At 37.2% G+C, this 24531-nt stretch overlaps 1 long non-coding RNA gene across 1 annotated transcript; it reads left to right on the forward strand.

The window, feature by feature from the left end:
- Positions 1-295: 295 nt before the first annotated feature.
- On the forward strand, positions 296-23506 carry LOC134810267 (uncharacterized). The gene is made up of 3 exons (XR_010157898.1): positions 296-989; positions 18084-18202; positions 23307-23506. It is a non-coding gene; the product is annotated as an uncharacterized LOC134810267 (long non-coding RNA).
- The last annotated feature ends 1025 nt before the right edge of the window (positions 23507-24531 follow it).

Consider the following 24531-nt stretch of genomic DNA (forward strand, 5'->3'; position numbering starts at 1 on the left):
GCTCCAGGACGCCCAGTCCTCTTGACCACCCAAGGGCTGAGGAGTGCGGGCGCACAGCGTGGGACTGGCAGGCAGCTCCACCTGCAGCCCCGGTGCGGGATCCACTGGTGAAGCCAGCTGGGTTCCTGAGTCTGGTGGGGACGTGGAGAACCGTTATGGGTAGCTCAGGGATTGTAAATACACCAATCAGCACCCTGTGTCTAGCTCAGGGTTTGTGAATGCACCAATGGACACTGTATCTAGCTACTCTGGTGGGACCTTGGCGAACCTTTATGCCTAGCTCAGGGATTGTAAATACACCAATAGGCAGTCTGTATCTAGCTCAAGGTTTGTAAACACACCAATCAGCACCCTGTGTCTAGCTCAGGGTTTGTGAATGCACCAATCGACACTCTGTATCTAGCTACTCTGGTGGGGCCTTGGAGAACCTTTGTGTCCACACTCTGTATCTAGTTAATCTAGTGGCGACGTGGAGAACCTTTGTGTCTAGCTCAGGGATTGTAAATGCACCAGTCAGCACCCTGTCAAAACAGACCACTCGGCTCTACCAATCAGCAGGATGTGGGTGGTGCCAGATAAGAGAATAAAAGCAGGCTGCCCCAGCCAGCAGTGGCAACCCGCTGAGGTCCACGTCCACGCTGTGGAAGCTTCGTTTTTTTCGCTTTTTACAATAAGTCTTGCTATTGCTCAGTCTTTGAGTCCACGCTACTTTTATGAGCTGTAACGCTCACTGCAAAGGTCTGTAGCTTCACTCCTGAAGCCAGCGAGACCACTGAGCTCACCGGGAGGAACAAACAACTCCAGACGCACTGTCTTAAGAGCTATAACACTGCGAAGGTCTGCATCCTCACTTCTGAGCCAGCGAGACCACGAACCCACCAGAAGGAAGAAACTCGGAACACATCCGAATATCAGAAGGAACAAACTCCAGACGCGCCACCTCAAGAGCTGTAACACTCACGGCGAGGGTCCGCGGCTTCATTCTTGAGGTCAGTGAGACCAAAAACCGACCAATTCCGGACACAATAGTTCAAAGCAAGCAGGTTCTATATGCATAACCCTTTACCAATTTTTCAATTGCCCTTTAATTGCAAATTGTTTTCAAAGAAGGCTTTAACCTGGTGGCTCTTTCATTGGTTCCTTCTGTTCCTGAGCATCCTGTGAACATGTAGAGCGTTCACATGTTCATTTTTAAGCTAAAAATATTGCATTTCAGGAAAGGCCTAGCGAATTTGGGAAATATGGTAAGTAAGGTAGAATCCAGTTTATTGGGATAATTTTTGGATGCGAGAATACTTTCAACCTTCACTTATGATTGTTATTGCACAAACAAGATTGGGCTGCCCTAGCAAGTCTCACCGAGGTTTTGCAACATATTTACAAGTACAAATCTGTGTGGCAAAGAGTACTTTTTGTACTATGGGCAGCTTTGATAACAAGCGGAGGTAGGAGGAACTCAATTTAGCCCTATCTGTAGTGCCTTCGCAAAGCTCTTGCTCTTTGCCTTAACCTTCCCCACACTTGAGATAAGATAGAAAAAGAAAAGAAAGATTTACCTTGTACAGGCCTTTCAGAAGATAGACTGCGGAATTACAGAATGCCTAATGAGAAGCACAATTCTTTTCTCAGTGGCTTGCTGCTAGGATCCATTGTTCATTTTGTTGGAAGATATGAGATGCTTTTGACTACATCAGATCTATTTAATAAATGACCTTTTCAGTGATTTCAGCAGTAGATACTCCTAAAGCATTATGAGACATCTTCCATAAACATTTTTTCTCCCCAAATCAGTTTTTAGAGTACTTTATGTATCTGTTAAGACATCCCTAGTTTCATAAAAGTATATAACATCAGTGATCCAGCTGGTTAGAACCATCAGTACTTCACTTTTGATGAATTATTTTTTAGTCCCTTTCTATTCTTTTTATCCCCCACCTCAAAGGAACTTTCACATGATAGGTACTCAGCAGATGAAGGAATGCCCTGTATGGTAGCGTAGTTGAACATGACATGTCAATGAAGTATTTAAGATGATTCAGAGAGGTCTCTCTGGATGACATGCTCAAGGTAGGTGAGGTCCTTGGTATAACGGAGATCTCAACCTGTATCTAATGTGGTGAAGGGTAACACGGGACCATGGAGAGGGTAACACGGGACCATGGAGAGGGTAACACGGGACCATGGAGAGGGTAACACGGGACCGTGAGGCACCAAGAGGCAGACTGCACTCCATGACCCTGCTGCCTGTTGACATGCTGGGACACGGAGGACCTAAAAACTCCATGTTCTCGGCTGGGCACGGTGGCTCACAGCTGTAATCCCAGCACTCTGGGAGGCCGAGGCGGGCGGATCACCTGAGGTCAGGAGCTCGAGACCAGCCTGGCCAACATGGTGAAATTCCCTCTCTACTAAAAATACAAAAATTAGCCAGGCGTGGTGGTGGGTGCGTGTAATCCCAGTTACTTGGGAGACTGAGGCATGAGAATGGTTTGAACCTGGGAGGTGAAGGTTGCAGTGAGCCGAGATCAAACCACCACACTCTAGCCTGGGTGACAGGGTGAGACTCTGTCTCAAAAGAAAAATGAAAACAAAAAACTCTCGAGATCACTCTAGAATTAGTTCTATTTTTTCCTGGATTTTTAACCTATAACATTGTTTTCTCTGAAATTTTATTTATTTCATTGTGTATTCATGTTTATATTTTATAGTTTTTTTCATCCAGGCATGAATGAACTAATTTATTCAACAGGTATATATATATAAAATGTACCTACCATGCTATGAGATGGAAGGTCTGTTGATTTTGTTAACAACTAAAAGGTATATTTGATTCATGTGGTAGTCTAGACCCATGCTTGTATCTATGCATGAGCTATTTGTTCGCATATTTATTTAGTTTTAGTTGTCTGTATGGGAATTCATAATTGGCTTGAGGGCAGAAGCTGGTGTTCTACTTACCTCTGTATCATAAGATCACGTAGATAGTAGGTGATTAATAAATGTTGAAATAATGTTAAACAAATTACACCAACTTTCTTAATGGAATTGAGACAAATTATAATTAAAAGGTTTATCCCATCAGTATCGAATTCAAAGTATCTGGGAAAATCTTGCAGAAGAAATCGGGAAAGATATTAAGATGTAGTTAGTGCAAATTTAGGCTATAAATTAGACTCTGAGCTTCCTGATAGCCAGAGTAGGAGGAAAATTTGCCAAGGTACATTGGAAACAGTGATAGGTCCTATATTTTTATTCTATTCTATTCTATTCTATTCTATTCTATTCTATTCTATTCTATTCTACTGTACTCTCTACTCTCCTCTCTACTCTCCTCTCTACTCTCCTCTCTACTCTCCTCTCTACTCTCCTCTACTCTACTTTTGAGACAGAGTCTCACTCTGTCGCCCAGGCTAGAGTGCAATGGCACAGTCTCGGCTCAATGCAACCTCCGCCTCCTGGGTTCAAGTGATTCTCCTGCCTCAGCCTCCCAATTAGCTGGGATTACAGGCACCCGCCACTGCGCCTGGCTAATTTTTGTATTTTTAGTAGAGACAGGGTTTCACCATGTTGTCCAGGCTGGTCTCAAACTCCTGACCTCATGATCCGCCTGCCTCAGCCTCCCATACTAATAGATTTTTATTATTATTTTACTACATTAGAGGCCTTTTCCATTTATAATTACATATTTTTTGGGATAATAAATATTGATTCCACAAATTACTTTTTTTTTTTTTTGCATACACTGGGTACTTGTAGTAAAAAGGAAAGCATCGAATAATCTTATGAAAAAATAAAAGTTCATCTTTCTGAAAGTGAAACCTCCTTAGCCTTTTTAATTTAGAACTGATTAAATTCCTTCCCTGTTTGAGATTATAAACTTTACATATAAACTGTGCCTAAAGCAAACCAAAAGCCTACCCCAAACTCCTACCAATGAAAAATACCTAAGAAGATGATCAAAATACCTGGAATGGTTGATTGACCCCTAGAGTAGATGTGGGCATTATGTATAAGAAATTTTCCTCCAACAGTGATGTACAGTAACTTGAGAAAATACACCTAGAACCATTTATGAATTCTCAAATGAGGAAAATATCTAAACATTTCAATGAACAAAGAGCTTTGGTTGCTAATTAAGAACTGACAGTAGAGGTTTTTGATTTTTTTCTCCAAGATCATTTAATGTTCAGGTGATCCTAGGGAGGTCACAAACCGTGTGAAGCCTCAGTTTCTTAACCAGCAAAACGAGAATCATAATACCTGCCTCATAAGAAATCAATGCAGATCAATGAGATTGTGTACATGGACAAAGTTTACAAATTATAAAGTTATAATTTTGGTCCTATAGATTCTAGCATTGACAGCAGTTAAACTTGAGTTGGGAAGTAGTCAATTTTTTGCAACCATGCATATATGATTAGTCAAATTCATGTAAGTATAACTAATTTCATCTGCTGCTGAGATCCACTTAATTTTTTTGCTCCGTAAATGGATACAATTTAAAAATGTATTGAGTTCAGTGGCTCAAATGAATCTGTATTGCCATTCTTACTACACAACTTGATTTTATATTTTAAAAGCTTGTCTTCTGTAAGAAGCATGAATTCAGTGTCTCTCCATAGATTTAATACCTGTTTATGTGCAATCATCATGCAGGATAGTCTTATGTGTGATGCAGTTCTTCTTTTTCCAGCATATTCTTTTCTTGGCATTATTTACACTTGGTCTGAATAAGCACATTTAGATAGCTTAATGGTACAAGTGATTACACCATGCTTTTGAGCTTTTATGAGGAAAATTGAAGTATATAATTATACTTTTGCACAAACTGGTTTGACTGTTCTCAAAACAAAAGAAAAACCCTGACTCTACTAATTTTTCAAATGGCTGCACCAGCATGTTTAGAAGCAATCAATCAGCAACAATCACATTTCAGATAAACCTCAAGGCTAAGACGTCACCAAGGCGAATAGGAGAAAATGATCGGCTCCAGCGGACATGCAAAAACAAACTTTTTAAACGAAAGCAAAGATCACAGAGTCCCCGATCCATTCCCTGGGGCTACACAGTGAAAGGATGGATGCTGGTGAGAGCTGGAGAAATGCTAAAAAAGGAACCAAACTGTCCCTTCTGGTCTGCCAGGCTGGCACACAAACAGTGGAAGGGAGCAGTTGCCAAAGGAGCAGAGGCACAAGCTAGGACAGAGCATGAAGGGCTTGAGAGCGTCCAGTGGCAGGAAGACAGGGAAATAAGGAACTTCCTTATCCTGACAACATCTGAACCTCCCCCACCGCTATAGGGGGAGCAAGCCCAGCAGTCATGGTATCTGAACAACGCAGGCTGTGAACTTTGGCCAAGCCACTTTCCCTCCGGAGCACCTGCTGATCTCTTTTCTTGACAACTCCCTCTGTAAGGCAGGGGGTAGATGGCCCAACAATCTCCTGAGTCCTTGTCTGATTCCTTCATTCTCTTCCAGCTAGGGAGCAACTGCTGGGATTGCAAAGGTTTATTTATTTATGTATTTATTTATTTTTGGTATTTCATTTTCTTTAATTGCTTGTGTCCAGCAAAAAAAAAAAAAAAAAAAAAAACCCTATACTTCTATATGTAAAAAACCCTAAATATGGCTGGGAGCAGTGGCTCACGCCTGTAATCCCAGCACCTTGGGAGGCCGAGGTGGGTGGATCATAGTGAAACCCCCTCTCTGCTAAAAATACAAAAATTAGCCGAGTGTGGTGACACACACCTGTAATCCCAGCTACTCAGGAGGCTGAGGCAGGAGAATTGCTTGAACCTGGGAGGCGGAGGTAGCAGTGAGCCAAGATCGCACCACTGCACTCCAGCCTGGGCAACAGTGAAACTCGGTCTAAAAAAAAAAAAAAACACAAAAAACAAAAAACCTAAATATGGGATATCTGTTTCTGCATATACAAATAAAGTGTGTGACTTCTGGAGCCAGTTCCTTTCACATGTATGAAGAGGGGCAGAGATTAGTAATACTGCTTAAACGTGCTTACAGCTTAGTGCCAGGTGTACATATTCAGATTTTTTTATTTCTTAATTTGAGTAATGCCTTTTAAGCCACATTAGGTATTTCTTTGACACTAGCAAAAGGAAAAAATATATATCATTTATGACGTTTCACAAAATCTCAGTCTCGCCATTTATAAAGGTCACAAGTTTACAAATGGCTAATAGAGATTCCCAAGAAATTACCTGATAATAAGAGTACTTACCTGTGACTCTTCAACAATATTCACTATTACAACAATATTCACTATTTTAAATTCCAGAAGTCATTGAAGTGCTAATTTTATAATAATACTCAGTCAAGGTATTAGTAGCGTGGTGATAACGGTACTCGTGAATATCCTGTTCATCCTCCTATTTCTTCCAGCCTCCTTGCAGTTAGACAGGGTCACGTAACTGTTTCTGGCCAATGGATGTGAAAGGAAATGAAGTGCGTCACTTCCAGGCCAAGGCATGGAAAAACCTTGAGCAATTCTCTAGTTCTTTAAATCTGCAAGGTTGACAGAAGTCTATAAGATAATAGAGACTTTAGATTGAAGCAAGCTGCATTGCAAATCACTGCATTGGGCAGTGTTTCCCAGACCCATAGTGGACATTGAGTGAGAAATAAGCTTTTACTGTATTTTTAAAAACCCTGAACTTTAGGAGCTGTTATTTACTGTAGCAAGCTTAGCCTGTTCTAATACAGAGAAGAATGGGTTTCAGTTTTGAGAGCTAACCAAAAATCTAGTTAGACTCTTAAACATTTCAACCTTTTAATTAAAGGCTCAGTAGCATGTATCAAGAACTGGCAGGCTTTTTCTACAAAGGACCAGAAAGTCAATATTTTAAGGTTGTGTAGGCCAGATAATCCCTCTCATAACTACTCCACTCTGCCATTAGAGCATGCAAGCAGCCATGATAATTCATAAAGTAATGATCATGGGTATGCTTCAATAATTTTGTATTTATGAAAACAGGTAACAAGCAGAATTTGATGCACAGGCCACAGCTCACTTCCCCCTGTGATAGAGCATTACTCTTAAATGTAATAATCTTGGCCAGGCATGTAGGCTCATGCTTGTAATCCCAGCACTTTGGGAGGCCAAGGCAGGCAGATCAATTGAGGCCAGGAGTTTGGGACCAGCCTGGCCAACGTGGTGAAACCCTGTCTCTATTAAAAATACAAAAAATTGGCCGGGTGTGGTGGCAGGTGCCTGTAATCCCAGCTACTGGGAAGGCTGAGGCAGGAGAACCACTTGAACCCGGGAGGCGGAGGTTGCAGTGAGATGAGATTGCGCCACTGCACTCCAGCCTGGGCAACAAGCGTGAAACTCTGTCTCAAAAAAAAAAAAGTAGTAATCTTGAATACTTAGTGCCCTAGTTTCCCAGGGCTGCTGTAACAAAATGCCATTGGATTGCTTAAAACAACAAATATGTATACAATACATATTTATTATATTATATATATTTATAATAAATTATAATGTATTAAATATAAATATATAATAAATTATAATATATTATATTAATATATAATAAATTATATATTATATTAATATATAATAAATTATAATATATTATATTAATATATAATAAATATATTGATATAAATTATATATAATAATACACACATATACACATAATATATATAAATATATGTATTTAATTTTTCTCATACTTCTAGAGGCTGTAAGTTCAAAATCAAGGTGTTGGCATAGTTGGTTCCTTCTGGGAGTTTAGGGAGGCCGTGTGTTCCATGCCGCCAGCCTCACTTCTGATTGTTGCCAGCCACCCTTGGCTTGCGGCATCATTACCCCAAACTCTGTTTCCGTGGCCGCCTTCTCCCTGTGTCTCTCCCTTCTTCTTTACAAGGATACCACTCATGTTGCATTAAGGGTCCACCTTTTTCTCCAGGATGATTCATCTTAACTAATTATATCTGCAACAACCCTATTTTGAAATAAGGTCATATTCTGAGGTACTGTGGGTTAGGAGTACCCCAGTACTCCTATTTGTTGAACAACAAATCATTTTGGGGTACACAATTCAATTAATAATGCTTGGCTTTTTAAAAAACATAAACATATTTAGTAAATGGACAACAATGGGAGTGAATTTTTTTTTTATTTCAATAGCTTTGGGGGTATATGTGGGTTTTTTGTTACGTGGATGAATTACATAGTGGTAAATTCTGAGATTTTAATGCACCAGTAACCCAAATAGTGTACATTGTATCTAATGTGCAGTTTTTATCCCTAGCCCCCCTTCCAGCCTCCCCCTTCTGAATGTCTAAAGTCCATTACATCACTCTGTATGCCTTTGCGTACTCACAGCTAAGCTCCCACTTATAGGTGAGAACATACGGTTTTCGTTTTCAACTCCTCTGTTACGCAAGTGAATTTCAAATGAGATCATGTGCCTTCAACAATTCAACAAGATTGAATTGTTCAGGTATCTAAGAGCAATGGAAAGAAAAACTGAGTTCATAAGTAAAATAACACATAGGACTTGGTAATGCACATTTACAATTCAGTATTATTGTTCAGGCTTCTATCTTTTCTAAATCATCGATTGATGCTTTAGATGAGAAAATTAAATTTGATTTACATATTTTAAGTTATTTCTTAAGACTTATTAAAGCATGGGACTAATGAAATGATTATTTCTTAGAATCTGAATGCAGGCATCTATAACAATTTTTGGAAAAATACTCCGCGATTTTCTTGGCAGGTTTTGGAACCTTGAAATGTGAAAAAGCAGCACACAGGTGCGCATTAAACAGGTGCTTTAGACAGTACGTATGAGTAGTTCAGAGGAAGGAGAGAGCACCAGGGCCAGTAGGGCTCCTTCCTGGAGGAGGAGTCACCTGAGCTGTGCTCAGAAGGTGGCCAGGATTTGGATAGTCTAGCCAGAGAGCATCTGATATGAGCAAAGGCAGGAAATGACACGTTTGTGGGGAGGATCAGAGATAGCAGGAACATGTAGGAGAAAACAGGAGTTATTATTGCTGAGTGGTTGAAACTGATATGAAAGACCTTGAATGTCAGCCTAAGAGTTCAGATATTACGTAGGTGAACAAGAGGTTTCTGAGCAAATGATATGATCAAAGCTGTGTGGCACCCTATACAAGATAAAAGAGGCAATGGATTGATGAGGGCTTATTACAATAGTCTAGTCATTACAAAAAGAGGTGCTGAGCAACATGACAGAGTGATGGGGTAGCATTAAATGAGTAGGATTGGATCAAAAGAAGTTTGATGATCTTGGTGACTGGAGTTATGAGACTGGGAAAATCATGAAGGAGAAAAAGATAACCCAATGTAGCAACAAGAGTGAGGGAAAAGAGGAAGAAGGCAGACATAAATACAAGGAAGGATCACAGGTCAAATTCCAGCTACTTACAATTAGAGTGAAGACTAATTCATCAATTCTATTTGAATTCGTCAAGATAGAATAAGGGGCCAGGAGCAGTGGCTCACTCCTGTTAATCTCAGCACTTTGGGAGACTGAGGCAGGCAGATCACCTGAGCTCAGGAGTTCAAGACCAGCCTGGCCAACATGGTGAAACCCCGTCTCTACTAAAAATGCAAAAATTAGCTGAGCATGGTGGCGGGTGCTTGTAATCCCAGCTACTCGGGAGGCTGGGGTGGGAGAATCTCTTGAACCCAGGAGGCAGAGTTTGCAGTGAGCCAGGATCGCGCCACTGCACTCCTGCCTGGACAAGAGCAAAAGTTCATCTCGAAAAAAAAAAAAAGATAAGGTATCCATGGTTACAAATAAACACCCATATTTCAATAGCTTAACACAACCAAGATTTATTATGTGTTCATGCTGTATATCCAGTGCTTATTAGATGGGAACTCGGTTCCACTGATTCATTCAGGTGGATCCAGGATAACGGGTATTGCACCATGTTGCGATGCTGCCACCTCAACATGGAGCTGTATGAGGGGAAGAAAGAGCATGTGCCACTCACATCACTCTTAACTGCATCTAGCCCATTTGCCAGAACTAGTCACATAGCCCCAACCCAGTTGCAAGAGAGGTAATTGGAAAATTGGTAATTTTAAAAGGTAGGGGAAGCTCAGGAACTATCTGGTCAATTAGACCTGACCTGGGGAAAGAAGAGAAATTAAAAATGGGTTAAGTAATCAGATATGAACTAAGGAAGGAGGAAAAGTTTCAAATTGTTTGAAATCTTGGCATTTTGACATCACATTGTCCTGGACTTTCTTCCATCTGGAAGAGACAGAGGACTCATTATCTGAGAGAGAAGCCAATAGTTCCAGGATATGCTGATAATTTACCAAGGTGCAGGAAGACATGGACCCACACAGCAAGGTTTGCAGAAGCAGTAGTGAAAAAAAAAGTTTATTTTTCCTTGCACTCTATAAAATCTCATTCAATAAGCCTATACATGTAAATATCTCTGTGACACTAATACATATGTCATAGGTTGGTAAATATGATTTACATTGTAAATAAAAATTCTAATATAATATTGAATCCTTGTGAATTATTTTCATTGGTGATTGATTTGATGGGTGATTATGTTTTTAGGAATTTAAAGTGTGTGTAATCAGATATCCATTAATTAAAACTATTTAAGTGAGTGCCTATATTTGAGTATCCACAGTACCCTACCAAAAATCTTTATGCTACTTTTTCAAGCCTTCACATATGAGAGAAAGAAGCAGACAAATAACTAATCTTAAGACAGTGTGACCAGTGCTATAAAAGGAATGTAAATACTAATATTAGATCAGAGAGTAAGGGTACATTACCTCCCCTCCGTGGAAAGATCCAGAAGGCCTCCCTAGAAGGTGATACTTAATCTAATGTTTGATGTTTTTATTTAACCATTAACCAGAATGGGTTGAAAAAGGGTGAAGGTTATTCTTGGAAGCAAAGCTATTTAACCCAAAGTCATGCAACAGAACCCAACTTCTCAGAGAGCTGTAAATATACCAGCTTGGTAAGAGTATTAGGTAATATTCAGTGGTGATGGGGAATGAGACTGGAGGTACTCAGAACATAGATTGCAAATAGACCTGTGTGACATGTTAAGGAAACTGGAGAATCTTTTAAGCCATTGAGAGTAAAATAAAAGGATTATTGCTGTTATGTTTATATACATGTTTTAAAAATAGTATAATTTTTTAAAAAACCTTTTATATTGTCACTATCCAGAGAGGATTACTAAATATATTCTGGAGTATTTTCTTCCATTATTTACATATTTATACACTTTTTATCCTACTTCAATTTTCATATTCTACATTTTTTACTTACTATTATACTGTATCTTCCAGCATCATTGAATAATTTCTGACAACATGATTTCTAATGAGTGACCAATATTACAACAAATGACTCTACTAATTTTGTTTAACCTTTCCTTTACTGCTAACAATTGGGTTGTTCCAAATGCTTTGCATAAGCATCCATGTATAAAAATCTTTTTAATTAAAAGTGCATTTTTATGCCTTTAAGATAGAGTTCAGGCTGGGTGCGGTGGCTCATGCCTGTAATCCTAGCACTTTGGGAGGCTAAGGTGGGAGGATCACTTGAGCCCAGAAGTTAGAGACCAGCCTGGGCAACGTGGCAAACCTGATCTCTACAAAAAAATTAAAAGGGCAAAATTAGCCAGATGTGGTGGAGTACACCTGTAGTCCCGGCTACTCAGGAGGCTGAGGTGGGAGAATCACCTGAGCCCAGGGGGAGTTTGAGGCTACAGTGAGCCATGATTGCACCACTGCACTCCAGCCTAAATGACAGAGTGAGACCCTGTCTCAAAAAAAGAAAGAAAGAAAGAGTTCATAAATTGAATTGCTATGTCAGAATGAGTAAATTCTTTTGAGACTATGTTTTACTAATATCTAAATTTAATTCCACAAAAATTTTGCTTATTTACACCTTTCTGTCTTGCCTCAGTAGCAGTGTAAATATTCTATTTCTTTATAGGTTTATCAGTGAGACAAATTATTTGCTTTTATTAAAAAAGCTTGCTAGATTTTTTAATAAACTAAGTTTTTAATGGACATTTTAAGAGATAATCTTTGTTAAATAAAATTTGATTTTTTAAATAAAAGAATTTTTAAATAAAAGTCCAATGAAAAAATGTTGAGGAATATATACAAATGCAAGGAAGAAAAATAATTTCAATTCTATTTCCTATAACTAAGGACTGGCAACATATTGGTATTTAGCCCTCTAGTCTTTAAACTATCTCTCATTAAATACGTTTAACAAAATTGAGACCTACTGGTTTAAGTATATATTTTGCCTTTTTCATATAGTATAGAGCAAGTGTTGTATGAGATCATTAATTAGTCTTCAAAATTTGGCTTGTAAGGGCTGCATAACATCTTATATGAATGGGCCGTTTTAAATAACCATTCCTGTATTATCGGCTAGTTGGTTTCGTTCTAATTTTTCATCTTCACATTATCATCTTTGTGCATGCTTCTCATTAATTCCTTGAGATAAATTGCCAAAATGGAAATGTTGAGTAAAAAGATTTGAACATGTCTTATGACTTTTAATTCATTTTGTAAAATGGCTTTTCAAAAAAATACTCATGAGTGGAATGAGAGGTATTGTTTCACAACATTCAGATCTTATTCATATTTTAAATTTTCCTATTTGACAGGTAACAATTTTTAATTCTAATTTTATTATATATAATATTAAATAGCATTTTAGGTCTTTCTGAGCAATGTTTATTTGGTCATATTTTGAGGATTTAGTGCCCTTTTTTTTTTTTTTTTTTGCTGTTCAAAGTCTTTCTCAAGACCACTAAGATTATTAACCATTTATCTGTAATAATTATTCACAGTGCTTGTTTACCCTGTATTTCAAACTGCTGAGTTATTGGATTTTACTTGTGTCTAAGTTGGCTATCATATATCTTTCAGTAAATTTTTTAGGAAGCGTACAGAGGTACTTTCTGAGCCTTTACACATATACAATATCCCTTCTGTTGCTATCACACGTGAATAACACTTTGCAGGATACAGAATTCTTACATTGCAATCTTTTCCTTCACAAATATATAACTATTGTTGTTTGATATACAGAATAGTGGAGACAAAGTCTGAGGCTAGCCTTTGTATATGTGATGGTTAATTTTATGTGTCAACTTGACTAGGCCACAGGGTATCCATTTATTTGGTCAACTCTTATTCTGGGTGTTTCTGTGAGGGTGGTTTTGGATGTACTTAACATTTAAATCACTAAATTGACTTGTTGCAAAACGTCCACTTCCTTTTGTGGATGAGCCTTATCCAATCACTTGATGGCCTGATTGGAACCCTCAAAATTTCCCTGAGTAATGGAGAGAATTCCTCCTGTGTGGTGGCCTCTAAACTGAGACATTGGTTTTTTCCTGCCTTTGGACTTGAACTAAAGTATCATCTCTTCCTGGGACTCACACCTACCAGCCTTCAGTTCATACTGGAACTTAAACCATTGGCTCTCCTGATTCTCCAGCCCACTGACTCAATTCCTTATAATAAATCTCTTTATACACACACACACACACATGCACACACACACACACACACATCCTATTGAGAACCCTGAGATAGTATGTTGCCATTACCTAGGTTTTTTCTTCTGCTTTCATGCTTATATAATTTATTTTCTTTATCTGTGAAATTAAACAAATTTACTATTACCTAGGAATGGATTGCTTATAATCATTTTACTTGGAACTCAGAATGGTTTGAATGGGTGGGAAGTTGCAGGACCTCCTGCGTGAAAGCTGTTCTCTCTGTGGAGTGCAGTGAGGGAGGTCATCCACTAGGAGAAAGGAGGTGCTAAATTCTGTGACTTGATGCTGTGCCTTTAGAGTTCTCATCTCTGTTCTCCGTTCCTGTCAACCCAATTGTGTTGTTTACAATGCTACTTTTCTAGCTTAGTATTGGCCTTCCACTGCTTTGATTCAGATGTGGTCTAGGTCCAGCTCTCTAATCTGAACCCCTTGCCTTTTGCGTTTAGCAATCATTTTCCGTATATACTCATGTGCTGCATAACAATGCTTTGATCAATGACAGACCACATATATGACTATTGTCTCATAAGATTATAATGGAGCTAAGAAATTCCTATCACCCAGGGACATCATAGCCATTATAATGTCATAACACAACACATTATTTCTATGTTTAGTATGTTTTGATGCACATATGCTTAACACTGATTACAATTGCCTAGCCTGTTCAGTATAGCAACATATTGTACAACATCTTCGTAGCCCAGGAGAAATAAGCTGTACCATCTAGCCTAGGTGTATAGTAGGCTGTACCATCTAGACTTATGTAAATACACTCTATGATGTTTGCACAATGACAGAATTGCCCAATGGCATATTTCTTAGAACATATTCCCTTTGGTTAAGTGACACATGACTGTTTTTGTGGCTTTTTTACCCAGACTTGGATTTGAGCACAGGAATTACCTTGTATGCACCTTTCACTTAGTAGGCTATTAGTTATATTTGTTCTCCGGTTTAAATTAAAAATAAATTGTTATATACATATATGTATATATACACATAATACAGTATTATTCAGCCTTAAAGAAAAGATAGAAATCCTGCCATTTGGAACAACATGGATGAACATGAAGGACATTATTACTTTAAGTGAAATAAGCTAGACACAGAAAGACAAATACTGCACGGTTTCACTTATATATGGAATCTAAAGAAAGCCAAATTCATAAAAGCAGAGTAAAATGGTTGCCAAGAACTGGGGGTTGGGACAAATGTGATGTTGGTCAAAGGGTGTTAAGATTTTGTTACGCACAATGAGTAAGTACTGGGAAATCTAATAGTGCACAGCATGGTGACTATAGTTAATAATAATGTATTGTATATCTGAAATTTCCTAAGAGAGTTCATCTTTAGTGTTCTCAACACACACATAAAAAAGCATAACTATGTGAGATGATGAATATGTTCATTAGTTTGATTGTCGTAATCATTTCACAATGTATATGTATACCAAAACATCATGTTGTACATCTTAAACATAATTTTTATTTTTCAGGTATATTTTAATCAAGCTGGAAAAAAAATAAATTGAAATGGCTATCAAATTTTCTCTCACTGCAAAAACACACAGTTACATATTTTTAAATCTCCAACTCCTTTGGATCACTATTGATAATAATCAAATTCCTGTCTCAGGCTGGCCATCAGGCTTTGTCCTTTTAAAAAACTGTATATATGCAGATAGGTATATAGAATTGTCATAGGCAAAGAGACAAAATTGCACAAAAATAAAAATCTTATTGAAAAATGTACCTATCCTAATGCAAATGTTTTCCAAGTGATTTTGTCAGAGATGTAAGAGAGAACACAAGTGGTTCAATGCTACTAAAATTCCGTAGTTGAAGATTTCTGTATAATTGCCTACAGCTTCATTCAACAATAAATATTTAGTAAGACCTACTATGTGTCAGGCACTGTGGCATGTGAGACTTATCAGTGGTCATATCCATACAGATTTTTGAATTTATGCCGCCAAACCCTGCTACCTGCATAACACACAATGAAAACCACATATTGCTGAATGTAATTTCGTATTCTATCATTCACAATAAAATTACTGCTTTACACAGATGACATTATGCTTCATAATTACTAGAGACTTGAGTGGCTACAATCAATGTAACTGTTACATATTCAAAACACATTTTGTAGCTTATCGCTTCTCATTGTTAGGGTTGTTTTTGTAACTCATATCTCTTATGTTCTGCACAGTGTAATCCATACATAGGTATGTGCACACATCTATACATAGCTGCATTCCCTGAAAAATAACTTGGAGTCCTACATAACTCTATAGAGAATTCTGGGAGCTCCTGTTTACACACAATGCCCTATGTTCCAGGAATGTTGGTTCTTATGGTTCTTCATATTTACTGAGCTTATTTTCTTCTATCCAATTTCCACCTCACTCCTGAGGCTGTTAGGCAGCACCTAGCTGTTTCCCACCCATTTACTTTTATTCATGCATCAGTTACTCAACCAGTCAGTTAACAAATATTTCCCACAAGCCGTGGACCACAAAACTGGATCTAGAGACACGTACAAGGCTTAATCTTCGCTCACAAGAACATCATTGTTCAGTACCATCCAGGAAGGCTGTTCTCTTGTGTGCTGGATGCCATGGCCTGAATGTTGGTGTCCCTGCAAAATTGCTGTGCTGAAATCCAACTCCTAAGGTGATAGCATTAAGAGGTGGGGTCTTTGTGGGGAGTGATTAGGTCCTGAGGGCTCTGCCCTCATTCATGGCATCAATGCCCATGTAAAAGAGGCCTGAGAGAACCTATTTGTCTCTTCCACCATGTGAGCACACATAGAGGGCACCATCTATGAGGACTGGGCCCTCGCCAGACACTGAATCTGCCGGCACCTTGATCTTGAACTTCTCAGCCTCCAGAACTGTGAGGACTACATTTCTGTTGTTTATAAATTGTCCAGCCTAAATAAAGTATTTTCTTATAGCAGCCCAAACAGACCAAGACACTGGATATCAATGGGCCTGAAGCAATGGATGATCCAATCACCGAAAAATTGCCTTAGACATCTATAGCAATAACTCTATGCTGTAAAGAGAGAGGAGACAGTTAATAATGGATTTTTAATTGCTGGAATCTGAGCCTTAGGAGACAGAAGAAGAAAAGAGTATAAAAGAAGGCAGCTGGTCTTGTGCTTGGGGAAAGAAAAGGAGAAAAAAAATCTGGCATTGCGGAAACACTTCTACAAGGTAAAGCAGTCCCTTAATCCTGAGGCTGGAACTCAAAAATAAACAGACAAAACATTGAGCAATACCTCAACACTCTCGTCATTCCTGTTAATAGGCTTATAATAAATCCAGCTGGACCAGCCCAAAGATTATTCTTCCAGAAAGAGCAGAGCAGAGCTGCACATGGAAATAAGCCCTCTATCTTCTGATACCTCAGTCTCCACATCACTCTAAAATTAGCCTTTAAGTCCTTCCTGTAAAAGTGGTATGATTTCCATGATAACAAATGGTAAAACAATCCACCTTTGTAAAAACAACAACCAAAAACAATTACAACCACCATTTTGTTAGCCTTTCATTAAAAATTTGAATTTAAGAGACTTAAAGCAAGAACAATGCTGAGAGCCTACTTGTACTCTAGTGGAAACTTGTTGGTAACAGAACCTTATTTGATATTTCAAGTAAAATGTAGCTTGAAATCAAGCTGAGGGGAGACACCACAAGAGCAAAAGTCAGAAAGCTTGGAGCTTCATGGTTCCAAAAGCCAACTCAGCCTGCATCACAGTTTGGTCCTTACACTGTGAACTGTGAATTGCGTATGGACATGTAGAAGCTGGGTCAGAAATATTTTAAATCACAAGTTCTGGCTGCTTATTGGAAATATTGCTAAAGAAGTTGTATTCATCTGCTCAAGTAGTCACACCAAAATACCGTAGACTGTGTGGCTTAAGAGAAACTTATTTCTCACTATTCTGGAGGCTGAAAGTATAAGATCAAGGTTCTGGCTGATTCAGTTTCTGGTGAGGGCTCTCCTCCTGGCTTGCAAGTGGCCATCTTCTTACTGAGTTCTCACATGGCAGAGAGAGAGAAATAAGTCTTTCTATTCCTCTTATAAGGCTACCAATCCTATCAGACTAGGGCCCCACCCTTATAACCACATTTAACCTTCATTACCTCCTAAAAGCCCTATCTCCAAATACAGTCACACTGGGGTCTAGGGCTTCAACCTATGAATTTGAGTTGGGGGGACATATATCAAGATTGACTACTCGTAGATTATTTTAGCCCTGCATGTTTAATCATATTTGTAGATAGCACTGTTGAAAAATACAGAAAAATTATGATAATGAGTTACATTTTACTTGAAATAGCTTAGAATCTTAGCAAGTCCTTTTTGATATAAATTGTGGAGGGGTCAGTCACTTAGGTCTATTTCAGAGAGAAACTTTCTAAGAAATTCTCTAAATAAGATTCTTTGGTAACAAAGTAAAATGTTACCTGACTTCTCATCCCAGTATCTCAATTTTTTCCTAGGGCAAAATCTTTTTCCCTTGAAGACTGGAAATATTATCCATGTTGTCCTCCGGAATATTTTCAATGACTTGTGCCCTGCCAGCTCTAGCTTTTCAAGGGTCTACATTCATCATCAACAGGTAGACTGGTTTTTACAAATGTTTTTACCATAACTTCATTTCCTGTTTCAAATGTGAAATGGATCAAAAATGAGAAGAGTAGTGACATAGTAAAATTGATAGGACCCATTTCAGAATGTCATTTAGACACTCTGGGAACTATTCTTTTCTCACCATGAGGCCACTTGATGTTAATGTGAGTCGTGGGAACAATTTAAGCATTCAAAATCCTTGTAAATTTAAAGAGAAACTTTCTCAACTTAACACATTTGAAAAGAGAAAACACATAAAATATAATCGATTTGGAGTATAATTTTAAGTTCAATTATTATTGCAAACATATGTGTATAAATCAGTTCTTCACAACCCTCCACAATTCCCCTTGGTGCATTCCTCAAAATAACAGCATCTGGGGTTTTTGTTTTGTTTTGTTTTTGCTTTTGTTTTTGTCTCAAGCTCGCTTGTATTGTTATAAACATTTTTACTTTGTTAGACTGAAAGAAAGAAAACATCCTCTGAGAACTATTTTTGTCGTTGACAAATAAGAAAAGGGATTCAGTAAAGTAACAACCATAAAAAATCAGTATATTTTCTAAAAAAGATTTATTATAATGTCTTCTGCAATATGAAGACCGCTTTTAGAGTGTACTACTTATGCTGTGGTAAGAAGGTTTATTTTGTAATTAAGCAGTAAACCCTTCAATGTTTTGTGAGGTGGCAATTTTATAGATCTCCTTTTCAATCAAACAACTCAGAAATAATTTCCAGTGCTTTAAGACACACAAAGCAAGATCATATTTTCCACATTTTGATGTTTATAAATATCTTGAATCAGGATAAAAATTCATGACTAACTCATATCCCCAGAGTGTAGTCTTGGTTACAATAATACCATATACTCATCTCCACTTAAATATTTCATTATAGATGACGTGAAGTTAAAAATATATCAAATGCAAAAGGATGGAGAAAAAATTCGGAAGGGTAACTATGCAAGTCTGAAACTGGGGAGAAGTATTTGATTTGAAGAAGATGAGGATTATCTGTGAGATGACTGTAGATGCATGAAGTCTTTTTAACTTTCCTTGGAAATAGCTAGGCTCTTCTACCAGCTTTGCAGAGCTCCTAAAACTCAAGGCAATGATCCAATTTACCATTTCCTAGGTCTTGTTCTAGCCAAGACAAAAGAAAAAAAAATGTGTCTAGAACATGAATTAAGATTTAGGAATTTGGCTGGGTGCAGTGGCTCACACCTGTAATCCCAGCACTTTGGGAGGCCAAGGCGGGTGGATCACCTGAGGTCTGGAGTTCAAGACCAGCCTGGCCAACATGGCAGAAACACCATCTCTACTGAAAAATACAAAAATTAGCCAGGCATGGTGGCTGGCGCCTGTAATCCCAGCTACTCAGGAGGCTGAGGCCAGGAGAATTGCTTGAACCCAGGGGATGGAAGTTGCAGGGAGCCGAGCTCATGCCACTGCACTCCAGCCTGGGTGACAGAGTGAGATTCCATCTCAAAAAAAAAAAAAATTAGGAATAACAAATTATAAATATAGTAAAATAGAATTGCTGAAATTCTATAGATACATGAACTCAACAGGGTGTCACCAATTATGAGCTGATTTCCAAGTTGATTGTTTGGAAACAATTTCCCACAGCAATAACAATACATGTGGAATTTAAGTTTCAACCCACAAGATCTATACATTGTGTTAACAGTTAGTAGAGCCTGATCATCACGTGTGCCATTGTTTTATGGGAAAACAAGTTTCACGTTTCAATTCCCAGATGCTTCATGAGCACCTCTTTCCATAGCCCACTTTTTAGTGAGAATAAACTCTTCTTTTCTCCAGCCTCAAAGGAAATCCGAATCCTAAGGCATCATTAAAACAGGATCCCAAATCTCCATAGCAGAGGAGAGATGAGACACTGAAGCAGTTTAAAGATCGGGTTTTCAATGCGTGACATATAACTGTCCATTTTCAGGCTGGAAAAATGAATGGCTTTCTAGGAGGCATACTGTTCAACTCACCTTTACAACTTTCAATCACTGTGGCTGAAATAGAGTCATGAAAGACAAGATGTTGATAATACTTATAAGAGAAAGAAGAAATAAAATCCCTACTTTACGTCTACTTCCTGTAACCAGATCTGAAAACCTCAGTGACCTCTGTGGATTAAGCTGTATTTATAATTGTGGAAATTAGACACGGTGATGAAACACTGGTTCTTCCATTTTCCAGAGGCTGTTTTAACACCACATGAGTGGGGTGTCTAATTTTTCTGACCTTTGGTTATTTTATTCATACAAGCCATGCTGACCAAATGCCTTACTGTGTTAACTAGAATGGCTTCAGTTAAATAGCAACAGTGGAGAAAAAAATAAATTAATGCCTCTTCTCAGCAGTAACCTGACATTACACTTCCTGCCTTTTCTAAACTCTCCTGTAAAATATATACAATATTAAAATTTAAAATCCTGACATTTATAATTCTTCTAGTAATTTGTTTCTTCTGGCAGCTTAATCACTGCGGGCCTGGATTTTCTCACTTGTAAAATAAAGGAATTATATCAAATAATATCCGAGGGTTTTTTAAAATAAAAATGTCCATAATACTACTTAAGTTTATACTGGGATTGAACAAATATGTAAATATAATGTGGGCAATGAAAGTTGGGTTTTTCACTTTTGGAGAAAAAAAGTTACAAATAAGGAAAGGGGGGAGAATAGAATGAACTGTGTGGTATGGTATTAAAACTAAAGGTATTAGTATGAATTCATGGTTTATGTATATATATGTGTATGTGTATATGTGTATACATATATACACATATGTAAATATATGTGTATATATGTATATGTGTATACATATGTATGTATGTGTATATATACACATATATTTACATATATAAATATATGTGTATATATACACGTATATTTACATATATAAATATATGTGTATATATACACGTATATTTACATATATAAATATATGTGTATATATACACGTATATTTACATATGTAAATATACGTGTATATATGTGTATATGTGTATACATATGTAAATATATGTATGTAAGTGTATATATATATGGATAGACAAAGATATATAGGTATGTGCTTATGCACAGATTAATATACAAACATATTTCCTAGCTCTGTCTGCTGAAAAAACCTAGAAACGACAAACTGGTAGCAATTAGCATACCTAGAGCCAAGATATTGGTTCTAAATATGATTCTCTGATAAAAAGAATAACAACTTCTTGGAGAAATTATTGATTTAGGGCTCTGGCAGGGAAGATATAAGATAAGCCCAGAACATCTTGTGGTGCCAAAAAATAAAGACATGTTTGAAAAATGATAGAGCCATGTCAGAAGAACAGAGGAGCCAATTTGTAAGAATTCCCAATGGCCAAAGCTGGAACAATTTGAGTGACAAAATAAACAATGATAATATCAGATTATAACCCATCAAATAAACTAAATATCTAAAAGTCTATACTTATATCAATCAATCAATAGGGAAGAAAAAGATACTCCTCCTTACAATAGAACTTCATTTCACAGACATAAAAGAAATGAGGGACACATAAAATGACCATTAGGCAAACACAAGAACAACCCCAGAATGATAGAATTATTGGGCAAAACCATGAAAAGAAAATGAGATGAATATTTGCATAGCATTAAAGTATCTTCCCACAAGATATTTATTAATTGAAAAGAGAACATCCTAATTGTACTCTGGAGAAACACAGCAAACACCACCTTTATATAGTATTGAAAGTTAACATCATCAGTTATAAGACAGCAGCACCATGTATGTCTTGGTGTGTTACACTGAGGACACAGTATCATTCCTGCATTCATACCAGAAATGCATCATCTCTATCTAATGCTGAGAAAATAACAAACAAATGCAAAATAAGGGATGCTTTACAAAATGACCCAGGAGCCCTCTTCAAAAGTATCAAGGCCATGAAAGCACAAGGAGAGAGAAATTGTCACAGGTGAAAGGAGATTAGGAGATATGACAATTAAATACCATATAGTCCAGGATCCAAACAGACGCTAGTGAAAAAACTGGTGAAATGTGAAGGTTTGTGAAGTAATTAATTGTGTCTCATCAATGTTGATTTCCTCCTTTCCATAATTGTGTTGTGGTTATATAGGATGTCTACGTAAGTGGAAGGTAGGTGAAGATAGACAGGAACTCTCTGGAATATTTTTGCAACTGTTTTCTAAGCCTAAAATTATTTCAATTTTAAAAGCTGCAAAAAGGATTGAGTTGTAATCATTTGCAGATTTTAATCAATAACATTTATTTCACAAGTACTGATTGAATGACTTCCCTCTGGTAGGCACCATACTATGAGACATCTAAAGATGCACAAGACACACACACACACACACACACACACACACACACACACACACTTCCAGTTATTTTAAGCAATTCTTAATCACTAATATTAAGACAAGCATTCTTATTTTTCCAGAAATGAGAACCAAACATCTCTAATTATAATGGTGGTCTTATGACAACAAGAGTAATTAAGATTAAACATACATCAAATTATCTATAAATTTGATGTAATTCCAACTTTAAAATCCTCACCAAATTATATAGGGCTTCATAAGTGGATTCTGAAGTTCATTTGGAAGATAAAATATGTTAAGAATAGCTAAAGGAATTTTAATAACTGGCCCTAGCAAATATCAGAGCATACTTGAAATCTATAGCTATTAAAATGGTAACATAGGAGCACAAGCAGACATCAATGGAACATGATGAAGGGCCAGAAACAGACTTATCTCTCTATGATAATTTAGTAGAGGATATTGATGATAATTTCATCTAGTGAAGAAACAGTTTGCTATTCAATAAATGGTATTGGCATAATTTGAATCCTTTGGGAAAAAATTAAGGTCATTTATTTACTCGACAGATATTTAAATGCTCACATGTTTTGGAAACAGGAATTTGATCTCTAAACAACTCCATGTACAAAAATAAATATCCAATATCATAAAGAGCTAAGTCATTTTTTAATCTATAAAATGTATTAGGATAAAACACGGAAGAACTTTTTTTTTAATACTTTTAACTTTTATTTTAGATCCTGGGGGTTCATGCACAGATTTCTTACCTGGGTATATTGTGTGATGCTGAGCTTTGGAATTCAATTGATTTCATCACCCAGGTAATGAGCATAGTATCCAACAGTTAGTTTTTCAACCCTTTCCCCCACCTTCCCTCCTCTATTGGTCCCCAGTGTCTATTGTTGTCATCGTTATGTCCCCAAGTACTCAATGTTTAGCTCCCACTTATAAATGAGAGCATGCAGTATTTTGTTTTCTTTTCCTGGCTTAGCTTGCTTAGGATAATGGCCTCCAGCTGCATCCATGTTGCTGCAAAGGACATTATGTCATTCATTTTTCATGGCTGCATAGTATTCCATAGTGTCTATTACCACATTTTCTTTATCTAGTCCACCACTGATGGGTACCTACATTGATTCCACGTTTTTGCTATTATAAATAGTGCTGTAACGAACATATGAGTGTGTATGTCTTTTTGGTAGAACAAATTATTTTCTTTTGGATATATACTCAGTAATGGGAATGCTGGGTAGAATGATAGTTTCATTTCAAGTTCTTTGAGAAATCTCCAAACTGCTTTTCATGGTGGCTGAATTAATTTACATTCTCACCAACAGTGTATAAGAGTCCCCTTTTCTCTGCAGCCTTTCCAGCATTGTTGTTTTCTGACTTTTTAATAACAGCTAGAGGATAGTTTTTATCATCCTGAGTTGGGAAAGCGCTTTCTACCTAGCATTAAAATATCTGCAAGGTCTAAGGAGAAAAACTGAAAAATGTAATTTCATAAAATTTTAAATGTTTACAAGATAAAATATACCATAAACAAATTAGAAGATGTGGAACAGGCTGACAGCATTTAAATGTGTATAAAAGATCAATTAGAATATAAAATAAATAAAAAGTTTCTGTAAATAAAAAGACAACAGAAAAATGGGGAAAGAATATAAACTGGCAATTTACCAAAAAAAAGTCAATGGGAAATGTATATGCTCAACCTCTTAATAAAGAAAGAAATACAAATTAAAACAATACTGAGATGCTTTCACCAAATTGGCAAAAGTGTTTGAAGATTATTCCTACTCAGGGTTGATGATTGTATGAACATGAAATCAAAAACTCACAGATTGTTGCTGTAGATGAGATGCGCATAACTTTTGACCAAAAAACTTGATGTCTATGAACCTACCAAAATACTCAAATGTGTACAAAAGAAGCATGTACAGGAAAGGTCATTTGAACTGT

The sequence above is a fragment of the Pan troglodytes genome, chromosome 5, assembly GCF_028858775.2.
Source record: "Pan troglodytes isolate AG18354 chromosome 5, NHGRI_mPanTro3-v2.0_pri, whole genome shotgun sequence".
Lineage (NCBI taxonomy): Eukaryota > Metazoa > Chordata > Mammalia > Primates > Hominidae > Pan > Pan troglodytes.